The following is a 15,806-nucleotide window of genomic DNA, read 5'->3' on the forward strand; positions in this document are numbered from 1 at the left end:
GGATGGAGGACCAAGCGGGCTGTATCTTTGTTGCCTGGTTATCAGACTCCTCTGCTGGCATTTAACAGACAAGCATCATTAACTTAGTGGATAGCTGACTTCCCAGCTATTTCCTTTTGTACGGCAGACATGCCCTGCAGGCAAGTGCTACTGAACCACTCTGATTCCACTGTAAAAGGTTTCACAATTTGATCACTATTAAGGAACTTTCATAGGTAGTCCCACATAGGAAAATAATCATAGTTTTCAGTTGTTTAATCGTTGCTAATGAATACAAAAGAATCATTCATATTTCAAGCATCTAAAACTCATGTAACAAAGAATTCATTATTATCTGTTATGTAAGAAGAACTACATTTTACAAGTGGTTTGTAACTATTCAAGAGTATTTGTACTTTACTTGTACTGTACTTTATTTTCACTTAATGCTTCTTGGTACTTGTAAAATTACTTTACACAATGACAGCCTTATTTTAGAAGTTACTTTGGTGATAAAATTTCTAAATATAGTGATCTGAATACTACAAATATGACAACAGGCCAGCACAGGTTCAGCCACAGGTTTTTCATCATTATTTCTTTTAAATAAGTTAGAAATTGTTTTAGGAATATTAAAGTTTTCCTCAATTTTTACCTTAAATCAAATTATTCACTATTTCATTTAGTAAAATAATGAAAATTCTCACCTTTTTTTCAATATAACATCACTTAACATTGTTAAAATTGTTCTCCTGTTTAAGGGATTTAGGCCTGTATGAGTATGAGACTGAAGTTTGAACCTTATTAATGACAAACATTTTTTACAGTGTAGCTCCATGTAAGAGCATTTAAGAGTCGGGCCTTTGAAAGCGACAGTACTCTGAAGTCTGATGAACCACGGAGAGAAGAGTTGAGGCGAATCCGCCAACATTTCTCTGAAGCACATCATAATTTGTTCTTCAGGTCTGAGAAAACATACGTTGAGGCCACTGCTTTCACTCAAACTTCCTCATAGTTTACCATCATTCTCAGTGTACTATTGCTTTTACTGTTGGCCATGTCATCTTTTAATTTTTTTTAAACAAATCTGGTGACAGAGGAGAGAAATTTCTCCATGGTGCTTTAGGAAGCCCTCCATCACAGAACTCAGCAGCAACAGGTTTTTCTTTTAGCAGAATTTAGAAAAATGTGTGGCTTAATGTTTGATACCATGCTCAAAATAAACTTTAGGTAAGTAAAACTGCATTGGAAACATAATGCTTTCATTTAGCAGCTGGTTCCTCTTACTTGTGTAAAGAGAAATGAAGATTGTATAAACCTAAATACAATATTACGTGTATTCTCTTCCAAAAGAAATCCTCAGGTAAAGCTTTTAGTGGTTTGGTCTCAAGTACATCTAGTTTAAAGCCAGTGTAAATGAATGCTAACGTTAACAAATGTGTCATTTTCCTTTAAAACCAGCATTTTGAGCAAGGTAACGACAAGCTTGGTCCCTCCTGCACAGGCTGCAGCCCAAACTAAAATGCAAACAAGCTTAGAACATTTTTCCTTTCAGTGTGGTTATTGGAGTAAGACGTCAGATTATATTGGACTGGACTTTCCTGGCTGACCCTCAAGAGGTTAAGTTTTTCTCATACCCAGTATGGAGTCCGGACCATGAACTTGCTTTACTTGGGAAAGGGGCAGAGTGAAATCGTGGTATGTGTTTCATAAGTTTCTGTCTCATATGGCCTCATTTTGTAGGTGTGATGTTAAATACAGTGTATGGACACATGGGGCAGGACACAAACACCAGAGGAAGTGGCCAGATGTAAACACGTGGAAGTAAACTCCCATTGGAGAGAAATTCCAGGCAAATGAAATGCAACAGTTATTTTATCATGTCAAATCAAGTTCAAGAAGTATAATTTAAAATTAAGCAGCCTTATAGGTTTCGTTTTACATCAAGACTTTCTCATGACTCAAATGAGAAGCTGGGTCACTCTGTGTATCTGCCAAGGATTCAGATGGATCTTATCCACTATGTGACCTTGAACCATAATTCTACAAATGGTAATGCATAACCATTGGACTGATTCCTCTGCTATTACTGGTCTGTGCTGAGTTAATTCAGGCCGGGTAGCAGTAGCATCAGCTTTAGAGATACAGGCTTGTAAACTGTAAGGTCACCAGTTCAAATCCCCAGACTGGCTGAGAAATGTGGGTGGGAAACAGACAGACACTTTTCCATTCCCTAATCAACAATGCTCCTAACCCCCCATCTATTACAACAGAGTTGGTCAGTGACCAGCATCTGTGTATTGTAAAACACAGCTTCCAGGTGTGCGCGTGATGAAAAAAATACAAAGAAATCCCTGGATGAGTACATTTAAGTATGTCTTATCAAGGTGTTGACGTGTTGAATTAAACAAAGTAATACTATAACAAAACTCTAAAGAAAAACACTCATGACATTATAGGGTGCACAGTAAAGACTGTACTGCCCAGTGAAGTCTCTGTCAATTACTGGAATTACTGATCGGTGGGATGAACAGGCAGCGTTCACTACAGCGTAGTGTGACTCCTGTCAATCGAGTAAACACACCTCCAAACACACCAAAACCTCATCTGTTTTTTTAATGAAACTATATTTTTCTGTACTCACACTTTGGCACACACTGAAAGTGGCATAAGTTATGGAAATCCTGACATCTTTGTCATTGTACTTTGTATTGTATAATCTAATAATAATAGGCTGCTGAGCTATTAACCTGATGTACAATGCTTGGATGGGCTCATTTTGTACTTAAGAGAACATCTTGGATGAGCAATAGACTGCAATAGACACAGTGCTGCCATAATCAGTGCTGAACATCAGGCCATATGATCAGTTTTTCCCTGTTCTCCTGAGTGGTAAAACGCACAGGTGCATTGATGAATTAGAGTGGTCCAGTTTACAGTCCTCTTTTCCCCATTGGTAATCCTAACAGTATTCAATAACACACACATAAAATATGGAACTCTACCTGTGATGTCAGATTAGCATCACTTGTTATGACACATAATGTTTGCCGGTGCATCCAGGACATAGGAAAGACAGGCATAAAACACAATAACCTTTAGCACCACTGCTACATATAAGCACTAATATTGAGTGAAATAAGAGAAGCCAATGGCATGACACTTTAAAATCAAACAGTGCTGCTGTCTTAACTTAATTTCACCACAAACAAAAGATGATCGTACCCGACTGGACAACGGCCTTTCCAGCTGCAGGGTACAGCCATAGAGGGTTAAAACTCAAACGAAATATTCCCTGCCAATGTTGTCTTTTGGATTTACATCAACAATGCAGAGGCACCTCCTTACATGGAATCCAAGAAAAATGTTAGCTATAAATAAGAGCAGAGCTTTTCTCCCTCTCCGTCAATCAAGAGAAGATTTCTCACGACTGATGGCTTGACAGTTTTTTATTATAGACATTAAACTGACAACAAGTGAAATACATCAACCACTGGTCCCTGTTGGTCAAACATGAATTATGACATGGAAATCCCTCTTTGTTCATTTGTTGACCACAAGGACCAATTCAAAAATGCACATACATATACATAGACAGTCACATACAGTACATGAGCAAAATGAACAGAAGCCTTCCGTTACAGTGTCATTTTGCAGATTTTATCAATTTGCAGTCAGCAAACAAATAACTCAAAGTGCTCAGTACGGGTGGGAAAGTACAATAAAACGCTGCACTGAGAAAGAACTGAGCCGTGACTCCCTCCTGTGGAGCGACAGGTCACATGATTTGACAGCCAGAGAGGGATGTCAGATAGGTCAAAGGTTGTGGAACTACCTTGGGTGGCATAGTTTAGCTTTCCCCTTTCAAAATCGTCCCCCAGGGAGCCATGAGTAGACTTATAATAGATGTGAACCAGGATAAACGCATGCTGATCTCTCAGTACTCCACTGCGATTTCAGATCTATTCACTATTCCCCTGCTAAATATCAGGGCACAGAGGGAAAGAGCTGGTGAGAGATTTTGATGAGTGTATAGTGCAATGGACAGATGGTGGCCCAGTGGGGTTTTTGTAGGCACATGTGGCCATGAGAGACTTTCAGGGCGTTTCAGCGCCAATATGAATAAAGTTCCTTCTTTCAACATCATTTCTCCATAAGTATACAAAAGTAATTTTGAACATGGGTCAAAAATGCTACATGCTAACTAGCTAAGGCTAATAATAATTCCTCTGGCTGTTGAAAGACATTCAGGGCAGCAGTTAGCTCTGTCACCTCATACCAAGAATATTCCTGGTTGAATTCCCAAAATGGCTGAGGCCTTTCTGTGTGCACTTAACAGGTTAATTGCCCATAGGTGTGAATGGTTGTTTGTCTCTATGTGCCCTGTGATGAATTGACAATTTGTCCAGAGTCTACGCTGCCTCTCGCCCAATGCCAGCGGAGATTAGCTTCTGCAGTGACCCCAATTAGGGTAACGGCACAACCGCACTAGGCACGTGTCATGTTGCAAATTTAAACCATTTCAGATGCAGAGAAATATATAATAATGTATATAAAATATAAAATATATAATAATGAAAAAGAAATTCTGCCCGCCAAATTTTGATAACTTTCGATTTTGATAACCAGATTTGGTCATTTTCCCTTGGTTTATGTGCTTTTAAATATGTAAGTATGCTATGTAGTTAAATTGTTTCCCTTTTGGCTGTTTTTACGATTGGACTGGTTTGCACAGGGTGTTTTATTTTGAAAATCGTCCATATTCTCTATGCAGATTGACGGGCGGCTTTGGCACACACAGAACGCGTCAAGATAATAAGATAAATGCTTTATTCATTACAAGTGGTTATGGAAAATGACTGGACAGAAGATTAAACTTCTGACATAAAGGCACCCTTTACAGAGTTGTAAGATGTGGTTCATCACCCACAAAATCTACTCCATACATAAAGCTACAAATGGACGTCTGCATGTATACAATTCACTTCTGAATGGTTTCCTTTGTAATGTATGCGGATGTGCATGTGTGTGTGTACGTGTGTGCACATAAACTGATTCATATCAAATGTATTTATAAAATGCTTCCAACAACACAGGTTTAGAACAAAGTACCTTTTAGAACACAGGATATAAACAGCAACAACAACTATCAGACAATCAGATACTGAAGAGACTGCAGACAGGGTAAGGTGGGTCTAAAGGGGATTTCAGAAGGCCACTGGAGGCCACTAAACCAAAATAAAGGCGCTGGTGCTTTCCCTAACCCTTCAGTCCCCATTCAGGCTTCACTAGATGGTCTGATAGCCACTTGTAAACAGCTGGTAGATCTATAATTCTAAGAACTAGTCGTCATTGGGGCTAGAAGGAGACAGCATTAGGCGTAGCCCACCGGTATCACACATAAAGCACTTTGACAAATACAAGGGAGGACCGGAAAGAGCGAAAGAAGATGTAAATCTGAATAAGAAATGAGAAGTTAGGGTCAGAGCTGCCATAGTCACTAAAACAGAGCATCCTTTGTTGTAGAAATATGACATCAGAGTAATGTATGGTGAGCAAAGACAGATATCTGGACGTCTATGAGTCCACTAATAATAAAAAAAAAAAAGTAATTTCTTCCAGGATGGAGTATTGTCTTCATCTGATTACAATCATAAATCGTTCACTTCTGTGGAAATATTCAAGATTATTGCTGTCTTGCATGCCTTTCAGATGATTGAACCAGTCTATCTTGCCGTGCATGTCACGCGCCAGTTATCAGGTTGTCAGTGGTTGAGTATGGTATCTGGGAAGCATCAGATGCAAATGCAGAGGTAGTTATGTGAACTGGCCTAAAATTAGTGCACAGGGGGACTAACAGGGGATTCAGGGGATGATATCCAAATGTTTAGATTATAGTGGAAGGTTCTTCAAATACACTTCAATTGTAATTGTTACTAATTTGCATCAATATGTAAATGTACTTCATGTACATTCACCATAGAATAGAACATAGTTGAGCAGACTCATGTCAGCAGTGTAAGCTTGTGTTATCAATTCAGATGACTCTGTTCGCTTTGTGCTTGAAATAACACTGCACTGATTCCTGTTTTGTGCTGTAAAGAAAGGCACAATTAGGCAGTCCTCCTGTGCATCATGATTTTCCGCAAGATGAAGAAATGCTGCCAATCTTGTTCATGTTTGTTTGATTATTCAAATATGTAACAAGACAAAGAGTCGACAGCTAGCAGCTCTATGACTGGCTGTATTCAGGCTCAATTATTGTGCTTTGACCTAACTGTTAACATTAGCATGGTAACATTGTCACAATGACGATATGATGTCGATGTTTACTTGGTATGATGTTTACCACGTTCACATCTTGTGTTTGCATTTAAACCTGCTAACATTGTACACAAAATAAATTATAATCAAGCACAGCTGAAGCTGATGGGAATGTCATTAGCAGAGCTGGTCATGACCTCCCCGAAGCCCGTAGCAAAATTCTGCTAAGGAGCCCTCCTACCTCACCCGTGAGCCATGTAAACCATTCGCCATTGCTACCCAGTCAGACGAGACAGTGCTCCCACTACAAACCTCCCTCCTTTAAAACGTTATTTTCCATCTGTTGGTCTAAGAATAAAACATACCAATCCAGAACAAAATAAGCTATAAACAATATTTACTGCAGAGGATAAATGAACATTAACTCAACCAAGTCTGTGTTTTTACTGGCTGATGATACAGCATCTCAACAGACAAACTTTGTAGACCATATTATTATTACTATAATAATAATAATAATATTCATTTTATCGGTTGCATCAGGCCTGTTCAAACTCTCTCCCCCAGATTTGTTTTAATACATTTTAAATTACAAAATAGCCTCCTCTACCTTATGACTATTACTTACTGAGAGGCATGCATCCACATTGCCCAGTATGTCCAGCTAATCAACATGTTAAGTTCAATATTTAGTCAATAGTCAGTGTCAATCAATTGATTTTCATCTCGCATTTGTCCAAAATGACTTGTAACTAAACATGGACTGAGAGACTGATTTAAACTTATGTGAACCTATGAGGAGAGCCAATAGCTGTATTTCTCTCTCACTTTAGTCAAACACAAAGTCACAGAACACAGCCCTGGAAGCGTTTGGCAAGGAAACAAGACACAGATAGTCCAAGAGATGAATTGCATAGCTACATATATTAGCGAGACAGACTGACAGACAAGTGCAGGGGTGTTATACTCACATGTCACATGTATTTTGGAACTTATAACATCCATCCATTATCTGTAATTGCTTATCCTCATCAGGGTCATGGTGGGGCTGGAGCCTATCCCAGCTGACTTTAGGCGAGAGGCAGGGTACTCCCTGGAGAAATCGCCAGCTTATCACAAGGCACATAGAGACAAACAACCATTCACACTCACATTCACACCTTCTGGCAATTTAGAGTCACCAATTAACCTATTTAGTGCATGTCTTTGGACTGTGGGAGGAGAGAACCCACACAGACACGGGGAGCACATGCAAACACCAATTCTTTAGATATGAGCAACTTGTTGAGATCTAGAAATGATTCTAATTTTCCATTCCTGTGTAGTAATGTTGGCATTTAGGCAGCCTGGTAGATCACCCAGTATAGCATGTCCCCATGTATTGAAGCTGAGTCCTTACCGCAGGAGACTGGGTTTGATTCTTCTTAATCAAATAAATACTTTGACCTGATGATGGTCCTAGATTAAAATAACCAAAGTGCTTGCAGTAAAAAACGTTTTTGTTTGGTTTTTGTTTTTGTTATTTTGTATTTTTATAGGGGAGGGTAGCTGGCCTGACCTGAAGGGTTGTGGCGAATGAAACAGCCTTTTCTAGCCACACAACTTTGGCCTGTCATTCTTATTTGTCCAACGCTGCTTCCCAGGCCAATTACCAAGGCCAAGAGTGATTTATGTTTGCTGGTGTCTTCAGGCAGTCAGTGAGTAGAGTGTGTGTGTGTGGGGGGGGTATACATGTATGCATGTATGTGTCAGTTAAGGACATCACTATCAGCACAACGGGGCATTTAGCCATATGTTGGGTGTCTGCCCAGGCCTCAGTATCTCTGTTCACGCTGCATTTTATCTGTTGACTGAGCGGGGAGTGATCACTTCTGAGGAGAAAACCCGGTGTTAAAAAGTCATTAGTCTTGATTAGCTATCTTTGTAATTATTCATTTTAAAATGAGCAGGAACAAATACTGCCATCTGGTCTGGCAACTGCTGGCCACACAAGTTTAAAAGGCCTGAAATAGAAAGCAAACGATAGACAGGCTCTCTACATTCAAGAGCTGCAGAGGGGTAAAATTCCTCTGGCATAAAAAGATTAGGTTAGGTTGCAGGTTAGACCGGGAAAAGAAAGAATTGGGTTGAAATTGTGATGAGTGACCACAGCGAGAAAAAGTAAATATGAGCAAGTGGGAGATCAAGACATCTGTGATATTATACAGAAGTGGAGGAAGAGGAAATGCTCGGTTAAAATAGAAATACTGTAGGTCATGATGATAATGGGAATAATTAAGAAAATAACCAGCTGTGTGGTTTGACCACCACTGAAGCTGGTATGCAAAGAAGCTGAAGCCTTTTCTCAGCACACTGACGATTCCATGTGTGGGATTGTTTTTGCCAAATTTACGGTGAATAAATCATAGATAAAAGTCAACTAAATCAGCCGAGATTAACACGGGCAATAAAAGCACAGTAAAGTACACAAAACAACATAAGACAAGTTAGAATACTATTTACACAGTTGTTACCCACAGGAGTCATGCCATTCAGCTGTGCCAAAGTAAGTATGCACTCCTGACACAGTCCTTTCAAATAAACAGTTCAAGTAGCCAATTTAAACCTATTAACATGTTAACAAGACAAGATAAATGCTTTATTCATTACTAAATGCAACAGGAAGAATGTTTAAATATATTTGTTTGATGTTACATGTTTATACAGTATCAAGTGTAAGTAAAGTCAGAGTTTTGGGACAATGGTAGAATAAACTTTGGCTATGACATAATGTGATGAGTTTTCTCAAACACACCCTGAGCGCAGGGTTGTTTCTAGGCATTTTGTTACTCTATGCCAGACATCCACTGGTGGTCCTGAGGTCACTGGCCCTGAAGGCTCAACATACTACAGCTTAAAGGTGCAGTATTTAGTAGCACCTACTAGCAGAGTTGCAAATTGCAACCCTTCATGTCACCCGCCTCCTTCCTAGTGTTAAGTAGAAACTATAGTAGCATGGTATGTCTTGCAAATAGACAAAACACAAGCAAATTAAGAAAACATCTTGACAACTTTGACAACACATGCACAGCATTTAGAAAAAAATGGTGCAAAATGACAAAACATCACAATAAACCAAATACAAGAATACTGCAAGTAGCACAGATGACAGCAGAAAATGTTTCCAGGGGAAAATGGACACTTTTTAAGTGTCCCCTGATATCGATCTCCATGACATTTGGAGTAATATGTAAAGTTATATTACAAAGTAAGGGTTGTGCATTTTCACTGTGGCCAAGTAAAGACAAAATATGGGCAGCCACAGATCTGTGATTTGATAACGGGTGTGCTTCAATCAAGTGTTAACCTACCATGACATCAACCATTTGTTTGTAGAATTTGGCACACATTGCCAACTTGGTGTTTTGGAGTCAGAAATAACTATAATAAGTATTTGAACAGGAGTGTGGAGCTGGTGACTTGCATAATCACAAACATTCTTGTATAACAGTTAAAATGTACACTTAATTATGCTTCTTTTGGAAAAAAAATAGGCTGCGGTAACAGAATAATTATTTATATTTGATCAGCACTGCCTATAAGTTTGATCTGAGTTTCATGAGCCCAGTGTGTTGCGCAGGACGGCCACACCCTAAAGCATATCCTGCTTTATCATCTAGTTTACTCTGCTATAATTTACTAAATGAACATCATGCATGTACACACGTGGACAAAATTGTTGGTACCCTTCGTTTAATGAAAGAAAAACTTACAATGGTTACAGAAATAAATTGAATCTGTAAAAAGTAATAATAAATAAAAAATTCTATGAAATTTAACCAATGAAAGTCAGACATTGCTTTTCAACCATGCTTCAAAAGAATTATTTTAAAAAATAAACTCATGAAACAGGCCTGGACAAAAATGATGGTACCCTTAGAAAAGACTGAAAATAATGTGAATAAAGCGACATGTTAATTCAAGGTGTGTCCACTAATTAGCATCACAGGTCTCTACAAGCAGTAATCAGTCAGTGGGCCTATATATAGGACTACAGGTAGTCACTGTGCTGTTTGGTGACATGGTGTGTACCACACTTTTTTCTTTCATTAAACGAAGGGTACCAACAGTTTGGTCTACGTGTGTATGTATGGACTGAAATATGACTGAGACCATAAAGTCACAAGGAAGCTGTTTATTGAGGTAATAAATCGAATTAGAAGCAAAGTAATTTTCTCATAGGGCTCAATACAAACAGACTTCTTTTTGCTGCCAGAGGAGCTGCCTCTTGTTGGCCATTAGAAAGAATGCTGGTTTAAGGCACTTTAGAGACCTGATCCTGTGCGTGAACCTTGTGAGTCATCTTTGGCTCTTTGATTAAATGTCAGAAGTAGTATCTGCCAATTCACAAAAGCCTCATGAAATCCCAAACGTTTCTATTTACAGTTAACTTTACTGTATGCCAACACATGGAAATAACATGTCAAATCTGGCACAGTTAAACTGTGCACATAAAGTAAGTCTAGAATATCATGAGCGCCACCTTAACTTTCCTCCCCATGATCTGAAAACAGTGAAGTTCACAAAAACAGCCTGCCTACACAGCAGCTTTTGTTCCTTCGTTCCCCAGGAGTGCTGCACCCTGCTGTTAATGCAAAGCCACTTTTTTCACACGAAGGCTCAAATCCACCAACAGCAAATACATCATATTTAGATCCCCGTCAGCCAATTCTGGACACTGAAGGAGAGATCTCAAGACTAAAGAGGGTCAACCTGTTACAAATTAAATTAGAGCACAATTTCCTTCAGACGTTCAAGAGGAAGTGGGCTGGTTCTGTTAATAGTGTGTAACACATGCACTGCAGAAATGTATATTTGTCTTCATGTGTAGAGTGTGATCATGTAAGTGATTAATCATTGTACATTCCTGTCAGTTATATTTGTGATTTTTCCTGATTGAGCTGACTGGTGTAAGGTCACTTGGGGCTCAGTGCCGGAGGACATAAGGTTTCAGGAGAAAGTCCTGTTCACTGTCAGCTTCAAGAGAGACAGACAAGCGCTGCATGGCCAACAAAAGGCCATGATGGTTGTTTTACTCAATTGTAGTGGTACAACAGTAGGAAATTTATAAGTCATTGTTTGTGGAGTGTAGGTTTTATTTAACAAATGGCATTGTCTGTTTGTTGCTTTTCCTGCTTTTCATTTGTTGAGTCCTACTGAAATTGGTGATCCCATGACTTTTCACATATAAGGTTGAATATTTCAGCAACTATTAGATGGACTTGCAAAATAAAATGTTCAAACATTTATGGTTCCCAGATGATGAATCCTTAAGACTTAATTAAGTTAATCAATCCATCCATCCTATATCCGTAACCACTTATCCTAACTAGGGTCAAGGTCTAGGGCAAGTTAATGAATATGCTTTATTATAATAATACTGATCAAATGACAATGTGAAAACAATGTGACAATGTGAAAGAGTAGTAATGAACCTACAGAGAACACCACCCGAATTTGAGGCTCTCCTCAGGTTTATAATGAGTTTCAGCTCTTTGTTTAGCTGTCTGACCTGCACCTTTATTGTTTTGGTTCACTCTCACTGTCTTATAGTGTTTTTGGCTGCAGCAGCTGTTTTCAGTAAAAAACAAAAAAGGCTTTAAAGTCTGTTTAACACTACCTGCTCAATACCAAACAGCAAGTTCAGACAGACAGTTCGCAACTATGTGGTGAACATTTAGGAACAAAAGAGCCAGATATTTCCCTCAGGAGTTGGTGGAGACCAAAAACAGAGCTAAAAGAGAGTAAATGGTGGACTCTTCAGATGAAACACAACTCTAAGTCAATGATACTGTTGCACTTTAAGTCAGTCAGTCATGCTGGAGATAGATAGTTGATTGTTGAGTTTCATTGCCAGGTCGTCAAAGAGACTTTGGGTTATGGTAAATGGCAAACAAACAAAACAACATAACTGTTGTTCCTGCTGTAAATATGACTCAACAATCAACTATTTTTCTCCAGTATGACTGACCCCACATTTAACTGGATGTGTAAATAAGCAACCTTTTCCCATAGCAATTTAAAAGGTGGTTGGAATTAATCATTATATGTAAAGGAATTCAATATTATCCTATCTATTAAAATATTATTGGTCAGTGTAACACTAGTCTTTTATTCACCTTTTTATCGTGATTTATTTTACTGGCACTTTGCATTCAGCACTTCTTTACCCCGAGTGGATACTATAATGCATGACGAAGGCTGTTGATATTACACCAAAGAGGATTATCAAATTCTGTATATTTAATGAGGAATTATACTTATAGTTATGTCCCCCAGAGGCTCTTTCAAAAAGATGACATACTAGTGCTCGTGTCTGCTTCGAGATCAGCAGGAGATTGCTAATGTCATAGTAAAAACAAACCACCTTATCATGACTGGAATCTATCACTAACACTTTGCCTCTGTTTGGACAAAGTCGTACCCCAGGAATGGTGGCTTTTACGTAAGGCTCATGGAGTGTTTCCTCTCTTCATCAGGACCAGATGGCATCAGCCATTAGTTAAGAACTTGATCTCAGCTGGAAAATGTTGGATTTCACAGTCAAAGCTGATGCTTTATGTGCCTTAGCTACCTGCAGTGGATGACAATGCAACACAGATGTTTTTTGTAACCCGTGAGTAATGGACATATATTAAAAAATAAATATAAATAAATATATTCATGCTCCACGGTGTTCATTAAAATGTTAGTAGTCACCTTTGGGTTGATTTTTCCCGCCTGACTTTTCAGCCTTAGCTGTTTACTTAGACATGCTAAATATACACATAAAAAGAAAAGTGCTATTAGATGAGGTGAAATGAGTATATAGTGTGTTGAATGTGTAAAAGAAAATATATAAAAGGTTGATCAGCATAATACATGAAGCCAGCAGGAACATTTATAGGTCTACGTAGGTCTGACTCCAGGCTTCTGCTGTCAGCTGAGCAAATAACACCACAGGGGGAAAGCTGAGGGTCACAGGACAGTGGATGAGATGTGGAGGGAGATAACGGACATTTATACTCATTGTTTGCATAAGGATAGATGTAAAAGATGGATGAATGGAACTTTGGTGGGTGTATATGCACTGTACATGTACAGACAATTAAACATTACAGTATGAACATCATATATGATTATTGAACATCTCATGAAATCATGGTCATTCATCTGCTTGTTAAACAGCTCTCAAACATATGGGACGGTTTCACACAAGATTTTGAATGCTGGCTGAAGTTGAACTTCAACCATGAGAGCATTAGTGGGAATTCAGACAGGATCAGGCACCGCAGCAAAAACGGAGGTCTTTCATTCATTTCAGAGGGGGTTGTCCGTCTCCACAAGGGCAATCCGCAACACAGGGGTTGCCGCAAATGCACCAGTATCTGGGAGAGAAGTTGAGTTGTGTAAAGAAATTAGTAAATTATTTGACATAGCTTTTTATGGCAAATTAAGGCACCATCCAAGCTGAGACAGGTTTGTTTACTATCTGTGTATTGTGCATTGCATCAAGTAAAATCAATATACAGTGAAAGGATTAATGTTGTACCATTTATCAGCACCTATCATAAGTACTCTTTGTCAAGCTGTTCCGGCGACATTTCCTGCTACACGGCCTCTCATACTCTAATAGACTGTGGCTGTGTTAGGCAGCTGGCAGATCTGAGTCTGAACATGAAGCAACATGATAATAAAGAATAACAAAAGTGGTCAGTGTAACTTCTTTGGATTTTAAATAAAAAAGTGTAACTCACACAGCTCTGAAAGTTTTTGCTGTCAGGTTGATAAAGAGCAGAGATGAACTTTGCAACAAAGACAGGTGCTTACCACTTAATTAAGACAGTTATCGTGGCGATTTCTCTACAAATAAAAACTAATGAACTATCATACTACCACGCTGAATTTATTTTGGGAGGATAAAGACAGCATCGGACGCATGTGCCAGAACAAATATTACAGTAATTTAACATATAAATTGGCCCAATTTGCGATCTCTGTGTGGTGAGAAGATTGTATAAACATGCCATTTTGAATCCCATAGAGCTGCCAAGACGCAGCAGCTCAGTGAAATGTGTATTTATTGAAAAGTCTGTGCTGGAATTTAACTAGATGCAATTCATCATACATATACGTATATGATGATGAAACCAGAAAATTCTTGAACGTCCTGAGAAACATCTGTGCAGACAAAACAGTTTATGTTTCATGGATGGCCAAAGATAGGTTAAAATTTTGATAGGACAATTAAAAAATTGATTTTAAAATCACTGTAAACTCAGTCTGCTGTCGTTTGGAGATCATAGAGTATGTTTCAAAAGTTGAAAATTATGCTGCAGGGTATACAGTTATACAACTCTAGACGTATAGCAGAGTAAACCAGAGAGAGAAGCAGAACAATAGAAATTAAAGAGAGAATAAAGTAAAATGCAGAAGTAAACTGAAAAGTAAAATAAAATAAAGAAAAGTGGCATTTACAGTAAATGTAACTGAGTGAAGCAGTGCATTTGTGTCAATTACTTCTAATCTCAGTGTGCCAGACAGAGAGTCTGTTTACCTGCAGTGTTTATGAGAAAACCTGGAATCCCCCCGCTGAACAACAAAAGGTGGACGTGTGCACGTGCAAATGAGCTGTGTTTTAAGTGTGTTTACATGCACTCTCAGAGGCAATGGCGCTCCAGCTCAGCAGCCTGTTGTTCTGAATGTATCTCTGATTCGTTTAGGTGTGACCAGCTCTGTTTGGAGCCTGGCCTCCTGCACTCTCCCAGCTCCCCTCCCTTTGCTGGGCAGTGAGGTTGGGAGAGAGAGAGAGAGCACAAGCGGGTGAGGGAGCAGCCCTGACCTCCGGCGCTCGAATCGGAAACAATGGCGACGTGCCTCAGGGTGACAGCGGGAGACAGGAACAAGCACAAACACAGGAACCGTCCATTCTGCCACTGAGACAGACCTGCAGAGGCCTGAGAATCTGGAGGAGGAACTGTCTCTCTCTCTATTGCTCTCTCTCCCTTTTCGATATGCCCTAATATGACAAAAAAGTGATCCACTTGTTGATTGTATTCTGTTGTTAGCCAGGGGTCCCAGGGGGAGAAGCTCCGAGCGCCACAGAGTCGTAGGGAATGAGACAGGGATATTTTAGGATACAATGATAGCCTCTTTTGACTCATATACCTTACACAAGAATTCAGAAGCTTCATTCCAAGACTGAGAGTCTACAGTCATGCTACCAGCTCCTGTGAATCTCTCCTTTGGCACAGTGGTGCTTTGAGTTCCATGCAAACATCCTGATTTTCAGCTGGTATAATCCTTAACATGATCACTTTTTTCATATGTCTAACATTTGCCAATTAGCACGAAACACAAAGTACAGCTGAGGCTGATGGGAATGCCATTTCTTTCATAAGAATTGACCAAGTCAGATTTTAACCTGATGATGGTGCTACATTAAAAATCTACTCAAAACCGCAAATCACAACGTCATCATGGCACAAAGTCAATGTGATTCATCTTCTGAGGAACATGAATCTCTGTACAAAATGCCATGGCAG

The sequence above is a fragment of the Larimichthys crocea genome, chromosome X (assembly GCF_000972845.2).
Source record: "Larimichthys crocea isolate SSNF chromosome X, L_crocea_2.0, whole genome shotgun sequence".
NCBI lineage: Eukaryota > Metazoa > Chordata > Actinopteri > Sciaenidae > Larimichthys > Larimichthys crocea.